The sequence below is a fragment of the Pieris rapae genome, chromosome 18, assembly GCF_905147795.1.
Source record: "Pieris rapae chromosome 18, ilPieRapa1.1, whole genome shotgun sequence".
NCBI lineage: Eukaryota > Metazoa > Arthropoda > Insecta > Lepidoptera > Pieridae > Pieris > Pieris rapae.
The window spans coordinates 3,816,925-3,828,278 of NC_059526.1; the positions used below are offsets into that span (position 1 = coordinate 3,816,925).

At 30.8% G+C, this 11,354-nt stretch overlaps 1 protein-coding gene across 17 annotated transcripts in view; it reads right to left on the bottom strand.

The window, feature by feature from the left end:
* Window positions 1-9,109, bottom strand: part of LOC110999612 (mucin-3A) — a 65,808-nt gene extending 56,699 nt beyond the window's left edge. For 16 of the 17 annotated variants that reach the window (XM_022268756.2, XM_022268753.2, XM_022268763.2 and 13 more), the window contains exons 1-2: window positions 9,026-9,109; window positions 8,717-8,801 (exon numbers count right to left, since the gene is read on the bottom strand). The gene's annotated coding sequence lies outside the window, so the exon portion shown is untranslated. The remainder of the gene's footprint in view (window positions 1-8,716; window positions 8,802-9,025) is intronic. The other variant, XM_022268752.2, reaches the window with a different exon arrangement.
* Between the last annotated feature and the right edge of the window lie 2,245 nt (window positions 9,110-11,354).

Consider the following 11,354-nt stretch of genomic DNA (forward strand, 5'->3'; position numbering starts at 1 on the left):
TCTACATTACTTATAATAATAATTATTAAATGAGTAATTAACAAAAGTGTGTTTCGTAAATATTTCTCTGCTCGGTGCAAAATAATTTTGCTCCCGCTAGCTTCACAAATGCTTACTATACTACCAATAAATACGTATAGATAACTATTACTTATTTAGTGGAACAAAAGGCTTTTTTTTATAAATAAATAATTGTATAATTGCTTTATTACAATGGGCGCCTAAGCGAGTTATTTTTAAAGTCTCCTAATAAAAACGTAAGTGTTGTCTAGAAACATAAAATTCTTTGAATCCCAATCGAGTTTTAAGTTTTGCAACATGAAAAACAACTTATAAGTGTTATCAACTTCCTCTTACCATTCACTTGTAATCAATAACGTTTATATCTAGAACAATGATTGTATGTGTGCGTGGCGTTTGTATGTGTTCCTTCGTAAAAGCTCTTAAATGTCGCTGTCAGGTGAGATAATTCGCTTTTAATTTGATGACTAGGCATTATTGCATGAAATGCTAACGAGATAAAAACGTTGCATAAACATTTGATACTATACAAATATTTTAATTGTATAAGTTAAGGTGCACTTTCTTAATTTTTATATAATAAAGTAAAACAGAATGAATATCTTCCACTATTGCGACAAACAGTTTTTGCCGCGCACCACCACTTTGTGGAACCAGCTGCCGACTGAAGTATTTCCGAACCAATTCGACTTAGGGTCCTTCAAGAAAAGAGCGTACCAATTCTTAAAAGGCCGGCAACGCACTCGGGAGCCCTCTGGCATTGAGAGTGACCATGGGCGGCGGTATCACTTAACATCAGATGAGCCTCCTGCCCATTTGCCCCCTGTTCTACAAAAAGAAAGTTTTAATAGTTGTTATTAGAATATGTGTAATAATAATTAGTAGCATTTAATGCATTGCGTCATTGCATTTCTCAAAGAAAGCGTTTTGGCCAAACTCCACTGATATTCACATTGAGCATTCTAATTAACGAGCTATGTCTGAATATCAACACACATGAGGAAAAAATAAATTAAATTTTCCTTATTATAATTAAATCGAGGTTCTTTTTTATTTTCGTGATCTTTGCCTATAAATGTCACTTAAAACTTGTATTTTTTCCTTTACCTATGTTTCAAAGTACCGAGCGTTAGCAAGCTTTAGTAAATAAAATTAAAATAAACTTTGACGACGATATCACAAAAAACTGTTCACGTCAGTAGCAGCTAGATTTGACAGAGCAGTCGTATTTTCACATATGGCATAATAGTAATTACGAAGTTATTGTAAGAGTGTTTAGAATGTAATTATGAAATTAGCAGTGATGTGTTAGTTGTTACTGCAAATTGAATATGGCTACCATATATATTACTATGAATATTCCACAACCTGGTGATATGTTACTGGTTGATTTTATCTGTGTCACAAAAATCCCAATTTTTTAATTGCGTATGCTGTTCTTGTGCAGATTAAGAATACAATTGTATTTCATCTACAAACATGCTTCTTTAAGTTTTAATTTTAGTTTGATATGGGTCAACAGATCATTGTAACTTGATACAGAAATGTTTATATTCCCGCACATAGCAATAAATGTTTCCACAGATGCATAGCATGCTTGTGAGCGAGAATACTATAATGTAATATATTAATAGATTAAATTATTTACATCACACATGTTACAAGAGTTATGTATGTTTGCACATCAATTTATGTTATAGTCATTAATCACGCTATACTCCACTTTCAATCGTTGCGTGTTTAGGCTTGCTCTCAAAACGTTTACTAGATCATAGTCCCAGTTTTAATATAATATTAGTTATAACGAACTTATTATGATATACAAAAATATTGATGACACGATTAGCCAAATCAAAAAAGGCCAAAGCCACGGAAAATGAATTTCAGGGAATTAAAATATCGTATAATATTTAAAACCTTTATTTAAAGAATTTACATAAATAAAAATAAAATCAAATGTTGTGTGTATAAGCAAGTGGTGAACCAAGTCTCAAGTCAATTAATTCACATCGACTGCGAAAAAAGGTTAGCTCTACTGAAAACTGAAACGTGACTATAATTTTACAATATTTTAAATTAATTTTAAAATTATAACTCTTAGGATCTGTTTCACAATGTCCGGATATGTTCCAAATAAGCTATTTATCACTTATTGGTAGGATAAACGCTATTTGTTGCGTTTTACGACTGTCAGTTAGTGGGAAATTTTTTCGGAACTTTTATCTTCCGAATATGTTGCGTCCGAATATGTAAGATGTGTTGCATAGCTATTTGGTACTTTATCCATACATTGTGAAACAGACCGTTAAATTAATAAATAATCAAATGATACATTATAAGAATAAAATAAATTTAATCGTTGATTTGCATAAAGATCAATTATGAACATATAACATCAAAATTTAAAAAAAAAATTGAAATGTTAATAGTTAATAATTTGTATAACTCGTTAAATTTTCATACGATGGAATTCACCGAACTTTCTACAGCAACACTCATTGACACTTTCGCCCGTAATACAACGTAATACAATTATGCACTTTTTAACTTAAACGTAATTGTATAAATATTTAACAAATATATAAGCCTTTAATTACAATATTTCACTTTTAATTTGCATTTAATGAGTTTAAGATCCGTGTAACAAAATTAGGAAAGTAGGAATCATTTTTAAATTAATAAAGCAGTCTTTGATGTCCGCTTGTATTTATATTAGATTTTGTTCTTTACAAGTTTAAAATAGAATGGAAACTGTATAGTTTGTTTGGATATTCATGAAACCATAATTGTTGTACCATAATACCTTAAAAGGGTTTCAAAGGGTATGTTAACATTTTTAAGACGAACAAAGCAACCTAAAATAGACAAAGATTCGCTGAAAATCGAATTTTGAATAAAAGTTATTGTCAAAATCAATATATTTTTTTAGATTATATTTCACTCTAGATATAAATGAGTCGGTGCCAAACTTCACATAGCAGGTACAAAACCACTTTCTAAACTGTTGCAAATGCAGTCAACTTGACCTACATTTTGATATAAATTAAAATTGGCGAATATTTAACAATGCGTTTAATCTATTCTTTCCAATACTACAAACCTTTATAATTCCTCGATCTTCATTTGTTTTAAATTATGACTTTTTATGGGTAAGTGAGAACACATAATGGATGTTATATGTAAAACATGCTGCTTTCGTTAGCTAAGATTTTTAGTATGGAAAGCATCTCTTGCTTCAATCTTACTAAGCAAGTGTTAATTGCGACTATTAAAAAAATTAAAGCTACAGAATTATGTGCACCAATATGAACTAAATATTAAATCTTATGCCTATTATTTTAAAGCAATGTCTAGAAACATTACTTACCACAAATAGATCGCGCATTCGAATAAATTGGAATATTCTTTAAAATTTATTTAACACTAGGAACGTCGAATGAAACATCGTGAGGTACCAATAAAAGTTGTTAAAAAGTTAAAGAAGGCACCGATTTATTACACGATAACGAAACAAAAATCTGAGTCTAATAAAACAGGTATTAATATTACTTACTAATATACGTTTAATGCTATATTAAACATATAACACATACCTCAGGACCAGACTAATCTAGTTTAAAGTTATTTTGTAACCTCATCACGTTAAATTGAATAACTGGAGTTCTGACGACATCACAGCTGCGAAGAAAAGACATCAACGTGCGCAAAGTGTTTACGTTTGAAGCTTACAAATACCGGTGTTGCATTAAATGTGAATGATAAATTGCTATAAAGATGTTATTGTCGTAGAACTTTTATTGGAGACTTGAAAAGCCTAAATGGACATGTAATTATATTTTTTTTGTCTACAAAGTCCATTCATGTATAATGATAATAATCGAATATTGGATGACTGGTCGAACCCTTACCACTCACATGTCAATTTGTGAATGCAAATTAAACATTTTCATCGAATGAAGGACCTAAGTTTCAACTCAATCAAGTTCCATTTACGTTTCACTTAGAATAAAAATCTCTTTTAGTAGTATATAGTATTTGGTGGGTATTTTATTAAAACACACATGTAAATCAGTCAAATATGTTCGTCATTCTTTATGATCTTTATAGGACTTGCAAAAAAATGCCAATTATTTACAAATAAACTTGAACAAAGGTTGATGACTTAAGTTGTATAACAAAATCTTTAAAAGGACGCCACTTTCACTGCTCTTTAGTTATGTATCGTCTTTTAACGTGAGAATGCTTTACATTTTTACTTTTATTCAAAAAGTAGAAATGAGCCTCAGCAGTTTGTTGTAGATACAAGTATAAAATCTGAATATTACGCAAAACAAAGCGGCCAATGAATCGTCTATGTCAAAGATTACGATTTTTCTGTGAAAAACATATTCTATCTTCATAGAAAATCTACGACCTTTTTTACTCACAAATGCGTCGAGTTATGCTAGCTTTCTTTTACCTCTACTTTTTCTTAATAAAGTTTTGTATAGTAAACAATAAGTACTACGTAACTTTTTGTGGTTTGTAGAAATTGAATCACGTATTCTAGGTATGGATTGCGGTGGCTGACAAAAGGACGATAAAAGATTCTATTGTTTGAATTTGTGTCATATGTTCAACACGTAAACTGTGCTGCATCATCTGATAACAATTGTAGTTATAGTAGAACAAGACTTAAGAAGATTGTATTAATAAAATACAATTTTCGTACGAGATCAAATGGGGTGTTTATATATACTCGCATAATGTAAAAATGAAAATATGACAGAGATTGGTAAACACATTTTCTTTTTAAAATGTTGAGGTTCACTAGAACTGAGCGCATTATATAATATGGTTATATTATAACCAATACTGAATTTTGCAATTTGTATATAAACTTAAATAACTGTCGATAAAAATTCAAGATACAAAAATAAATTTAACCAATATAAACCTGGATTTGGTCGTCAGCGAGAACGTCAGTTTTTAGACTCTGAATGAATTCTGTAAACTCCTCTAAATGTTTTGTAAATAGTGTAATAAATAATTTATTTAAATGTTTAGTAATGAAAGAGAGTTGGACTAGGCTAACACTGCTCATTGATTTGTTTAGCGTGCGACTACCCTCTCGTAGGCCGTAGGTGCGATCCCCGGCTGTGTATCAAAGTAGAATTTTTGTCTATAAGCATCAGTCATAAGGTAAATGACCGGTGAAGAAGAAAACATCTTTCATCATTCTTCATGTCGGCATGTCTCTAATTCAAGAATCGACGACATGTGTACGATAGAACTAGGCTGATCACCTAGTTGTCTACAAAGTAAAAATGAACAAAGAAACGGATGATATCCAGGCAGATTAATAATCAAAGAATTTCTACTAAAAACAACCAAATGATGTCAATTGTAAAGCACCTTCACTCTCTTTGTCGCGTAATTGACGAAAAGTAAAGATTTCGCTAGCTGTTTGCTTCAGTGAGTAAGAACAGACGCGACATCTCGTTACACCTGCTTGAACACATACTGAATTACATGAAACACGTAACATATATTATCTCCATGCACACTTAGCTTTGGAATGTAAGATTTTGGTTCAAGTGAAAACTCTTGAAATTTAAAATATATTAGTATAATGTTTTTACTATTTTTCATGTTTAACGTGAAACCTGGATGTATCTATTAAAACTTTCTCAAAACAGATTTTTTAGTCAACCTATTAGAGGAAGAATGCTACAAACACTGTGGGGAAAAGCAAGTGCGAAACTTATTCGGTCATTTGAAGTTACAGGTAATTGGAGCGCAATAATTGATTAGATATTAGAAATAAGTTGTGTAATTTATAAGTTTCGATGTTATCATAATTATTGAATAATAAAATAATAAATATATTTAAACTGTATCCATACAAAATTATCTCCAAACTATACCAATATTACATTGCCAAAGAGTTCCTTTGATTTTGTATCAATGGAACTATTGGTTCAAATACTTTTTATCGTATTTGATTTTTCATATCGAGGTAAGTTACGCTAGTAAGTATCAAAGATACATCTAAAACAGCATGACACTGCTAATCATATTTTTTCATTCTATGAAAAAAATGTCATGGATTTAATATAAAAAAATTACAATTTTGTTGTATTCTGTGCTTGTACGTTATTATTTGATGTTGAGTTTATTACACTTATATATTATTTTTAATAAACTTTTAGCAAACCGAAGATATGAGTTGTCTGGAATAAACTGATCTTAGGAGTATTGCTTCTAGGTCTTTTTACATGATATTGTTTGTGATGTAAAAACTAATTATTGTAAGAAGTTAATAATGTATGACAAAATTTGTTTTCCCATTCAAGGCCGTAGTACCTATTATATACCTGCCCTATACTCTGTTTGAAATTTAAGTAAACCACGCAATATTTTGTATTTGAGCTCCACTTATTTACCCATCAGAGTAATAGGCAAAGCCAGCTGCCCCTTACAAAATCAACTTGCCAACATTAAGAATAAGAAAAAACCTTGAATATCTTGATAACTCTGTAATGAATTTCACTTGTTTGAATGAGCAATAATTAAGCAGATAACATGCTCAAACGTGCAACTTCGTTTAGAAACGGGAAAACAGTAATAACAAATGCGCGACAATGCGTTCGTCATCAGAGAATAATACGTAGGCTATTACCACTGAAAGAAATTTTGAAATCAGTTTAGTAAAAAGATTAAGGAGTAGAATTTTATGTTTAGAATACAAATATACTACAGTGTCATAACAAACTGTAGGATTTTTAAATATATTGCTTTATTAATTAAAATAGGTTTCTGAGCGATTATATATATATACTAGCGGATCCGACAGACGTTGTCCTGTCTACACGTCTTTAATTTCAAAATTTCAATTTTTAATAAGCTATTTTGATGACACACACGATATAACACAATGATAACAAAACTTTTTTTAAATTTCGGGACAGACTAAAATTAAAATTCGAATATTATTTCAAATTTGACACTGCGATGGTAGCGCCGTCTGTCGGATCCAATGTAAAACATTCCAAAATCAACAACAACTAATAAATTAATTAAAAAAACATTGTCCAGCGGACAAAATTGTGAATCTAAACCATTCCCAGATCCCCTTGAACACACACAAAAAATTTCGTCTAAATCGGTCCAGTCGTTTAGGAGGAGTTCAGTCACATACACACGCACACAAGAAATATATATATTAAGATATAATCGCTCAAAAAAAAAAGAGAACAGTGGAAAGGGTTAGAGGAGGTATTTGGCAAGAGGCACACTGAACTCCGAGATATACTGGAGTGAAATTATATTAAAGTTCTAATATATGAAGTGACTGAGTTTCGGAATTAGAAGGCTATGTTATTATAACATAAGCACTTATTATTGTATAAAAAGGGGATAACATCTATACTTTAGGATTTATAAAACTCTATTTTAATGGTGATTTATTCCTTAGTAACATTAGTAATATTATTAATTGAGCATATATACATTCTATGTTCAGTTTACTTTTACTTTTAATAAAATATTTAGGCGTGGATTCAAGTATAGGAATAAAAATACATAAATAATCTTCCTTTAATAGAATAATTGATTCAAAATGACAAAATTTTAAAATGGTCATGCGGAGGTGAAAATTCGTCTTTAATTTAATGTATATAAATACAGTTGATATCGTTATGGAACAGCTAGAAGTAATATTAAAATCCTATTATAAATTCTAAGCAAAGAATAATTATATACGAATGGTAAATAGAAAGGTACAGGTATATACTTGTGTGTGTAATTAATGTATTTTCTTAAAATTTTAAGTTTTAAGGTGAAATTAAGTGTTTGAAAAGTCCTACTTTTTTATAGTAACGTTATCGAATGCGCTCATATAATGCACTTTAGAACAGTATTATATACAAATTCACGATTTTGCCCTAAAACACTTAATTAATACAAAAATATATCGGATAATTATCCTAATCTGAAGGTCACTTAACATTAAGAAGCAATTACAATCATATTTGTTAAATATTATAAATATTTCCTGTCTTTACTTTTCAGTCTCCAAATACGGATGAATTAATTCATTAGTGGGATGTAAGTAGGTAGAAGTTTTAAATAAATTTTGAAAAATAATTATTGTAGTTTTAATATATACAACTTTAATAAAGCAACAGTTTTAGAATACATTTGTCTACAGCCTTTTTTGTGACAATGGCGCGCCACGCTTTTTAAGTTGCTACTTTAGAATATAATAATAATGAATATGCAAAATTTGGAGGGTGTTTTTGATAATCAAAGATATTTAAAGAGTCAAATTTCCTGTTAACAAAATCTACATGAAGTTTAAACCTGACTGCGCTGATATTATAAGATTTTGTAACGAAAATCTCTAGCTATATCTTATTCACATAAATCATGTTTTGTAGCAACATATAACAGAATATTAAGTATTAAAAACATAATTTTGCATTTGCGAGATTGCCTGTCCTTTCGCTACAAGAAATATTAACCTTTTACTGGTGTAATGAAAGCACACCATTACAATTATCTTGAATTAAAATTAGTTTAGTCGTGACTATAGCCACACTCACGGCCGACTATTTAGAAAGCGAAACATACTAAATTAAGTACTGTTAGCTTAAAATAAGACTACTTTACGAAAATAAACAGTGCAATACTGCATCTACTAATCTTAACTCACCTTATTAAATGTCTTTCAGTTTCATAAAATCACTTATTTTTTAAGTGGAATCCACCATCATTATCCTCACTACAAAACTGTAACACTATAAAAAAAGCACGTCACATAAGCCCGCTTAAAGCTTTCATTTTCGAAATTGCGTTCAAAAACCAATCATAATTCGTTATCAACGATGTCAACGTTCTCAATGCAATCTGGACACTGGCAAATGTCACAGATTTTCAATGGTTTCCGCGCGAGTGCACTTATTGCAAAGTGAAATAAATCGATTTTCGAACGCAAATTCAAATTGGCGGGCGTTGTGCGTACATTTGCGTACGTGCTGAGGTTCACGCTATGACACTACGGTGCGCGGCTTACGACTGTGGTCACTTTTGCTCTCGAGACATTCTCTGCCCACCTGGCCGCATAAGTTTACACCACTTTACCACGACCTCCACCACGTAAACACAACCCTTCTAAAATCGCCGTTACGCAGCTCACAATATATCAGGCAGCTCCATTTACATACATCATGGAACCGGTTGCGAAGCTTTCAGTTTCAGTCAAATCTAGATTACTTAAAACCTCTTTGTTTATAAATACAATGATTTTTTACGGCTTGACCGTTCAAAATTTCGTGTCATAACTACTTACTGTGTGTTAATTACATAATTTTGAAAAGAAAATATTGGAGCCGGATTTAGAACAGTAGCTAAAAGGTTGTGGCGAATTCTTTGTCCATAGGAGATATTGCAACTTTTTCGAAATAAAGCCGTTCGTAACTTTTGTTATACTACTTTACTAAAAGAACATACATTCCAATGTATTCCAACATTCCAACCTTTTCAATCTGTATCTAGGCTTTCTGTATATGTTTCGTGATCATTTCTAATATGCGAGTAGGTGATCAACCTTCTGTGCCTTAATATTTTGGGTCTAAAGCATTGTTGGTTTCCTCACGATGTTTTCCTTCACCGTACAAGCAAGTGTGTATACCGATATACATACAAAGAAAGTTTATTGGTGCACAGCCGAGAATCGAACCTACGACAATAGGGATGACCTACACTCCTCATTATAAAACATAATCACTACTCTTATAATTGCTGTTAATATGAATAAACATGAAAAGTACGCCAGCAATTTCAGTAATTCTTCCAACAGATTGCAGTATTAAAAAAAGGTTTGAAGTTTTTAGCAACTATCGTCTTTTTTGGTGGTTAGGTTTACATGGTTGAGTTCATGATTCATTTTGGAGGGGATTTAGTCAGTTTCTCTCATTTATTTTACAGGATAATACAACAAGTCTTGTCAGAAGCGAACAGAACTTATTAAAATAAACGTTGTTTACTCTCAAAGTACACTGAACTTGCGTTACAACTTATGTCTCTACATGGTAATAATAAAAATAAGTAAAAATTAATAAAAAATGAGAGCCGTCACGGGACGCCTGGCAGATGTGAAACATCGATATTATTTTTTTAAAAGTAATATGCAGAAAAGAATAGACTGTGATAGGAAATAAATATGTTATAATGATAAAAAAAAATATTACGATTTTTTCCAGATAACGATGACTATTTGTTGAATAAACATTATATTCATTAAATATTTTTAATGTGAAATTTACTACTGCATTTAGACTGTATATCATACAGTGTGGCGACGCGTCGCCACGGCATGCGTCGCCACGCCAGAAATCGGTTTTACGTGCGGCTATAGATGTTTCACATCAAAAAGAAACGCCTGTTTTGTATACTATCCAAGTTCGCCTTATAGCGTCAGCTTCAAGGGAGCTGGGATAATCCTCTGTGAAAATCTCACTCATATTACAAGATCCGAGTTTAGTGCGCTCATCGGTTATTTGCTCAAAATAAAATTTCTATTTATATTTATTATTAGGGGAATGTATATCTACTAAATTGCCTATTAAAATTTATCCGATACTATTTTTAATTAAATGAAATTACTATTTTAATGAATATTTTATTTAAGAAGATATCGGCTACATGGCGGCAACTTACATGGAGATTTTAAAAAATCACGGCCGCACTTTTTCGCAGTCTGGTGTAAACAGGTATGATTGTGATACATTTATACGTTCATAACGTATATTTATTAATTATATATTTAATTAAAGCTAATTTTTCAGTTAACAAACTTAATTATATTAACTTAAAGTATTCTAAAATATTAAACTACTACGCTATTTACGACATCATATTATTATTAATTTCTCATGCATTTATAGCGCCATCTATTCATAGCATGAGCGAACTCATTTGAGCGTCCGTTTCCATGTCTTACAAAAGCCAAATGACTATTTAAAATCGATAGTGATTATTTTACATTATCTTCATAATTGTTTAATTATTGTGCTTACTTAAACTTTTACTGTCTCTGGGTACGCACAAGACTCAGAGAAATCGTTAAGAGTATTTTATATTTACATCTACATGACATAAGTAGGTATTTTGCCAAAAACAAATATAACGCTGAATGAAGAGACGTATTACGAAGTGTAAAATAGGATTAAATAGCTCACTTCACTTAATTCGATTCGGAAAATTCGCCACCAGCTAATAATTATAAGTATTAAAATGTTTTTTATATCCAACACGTATTATAAGAAATTATATATATATGACTAGATAAC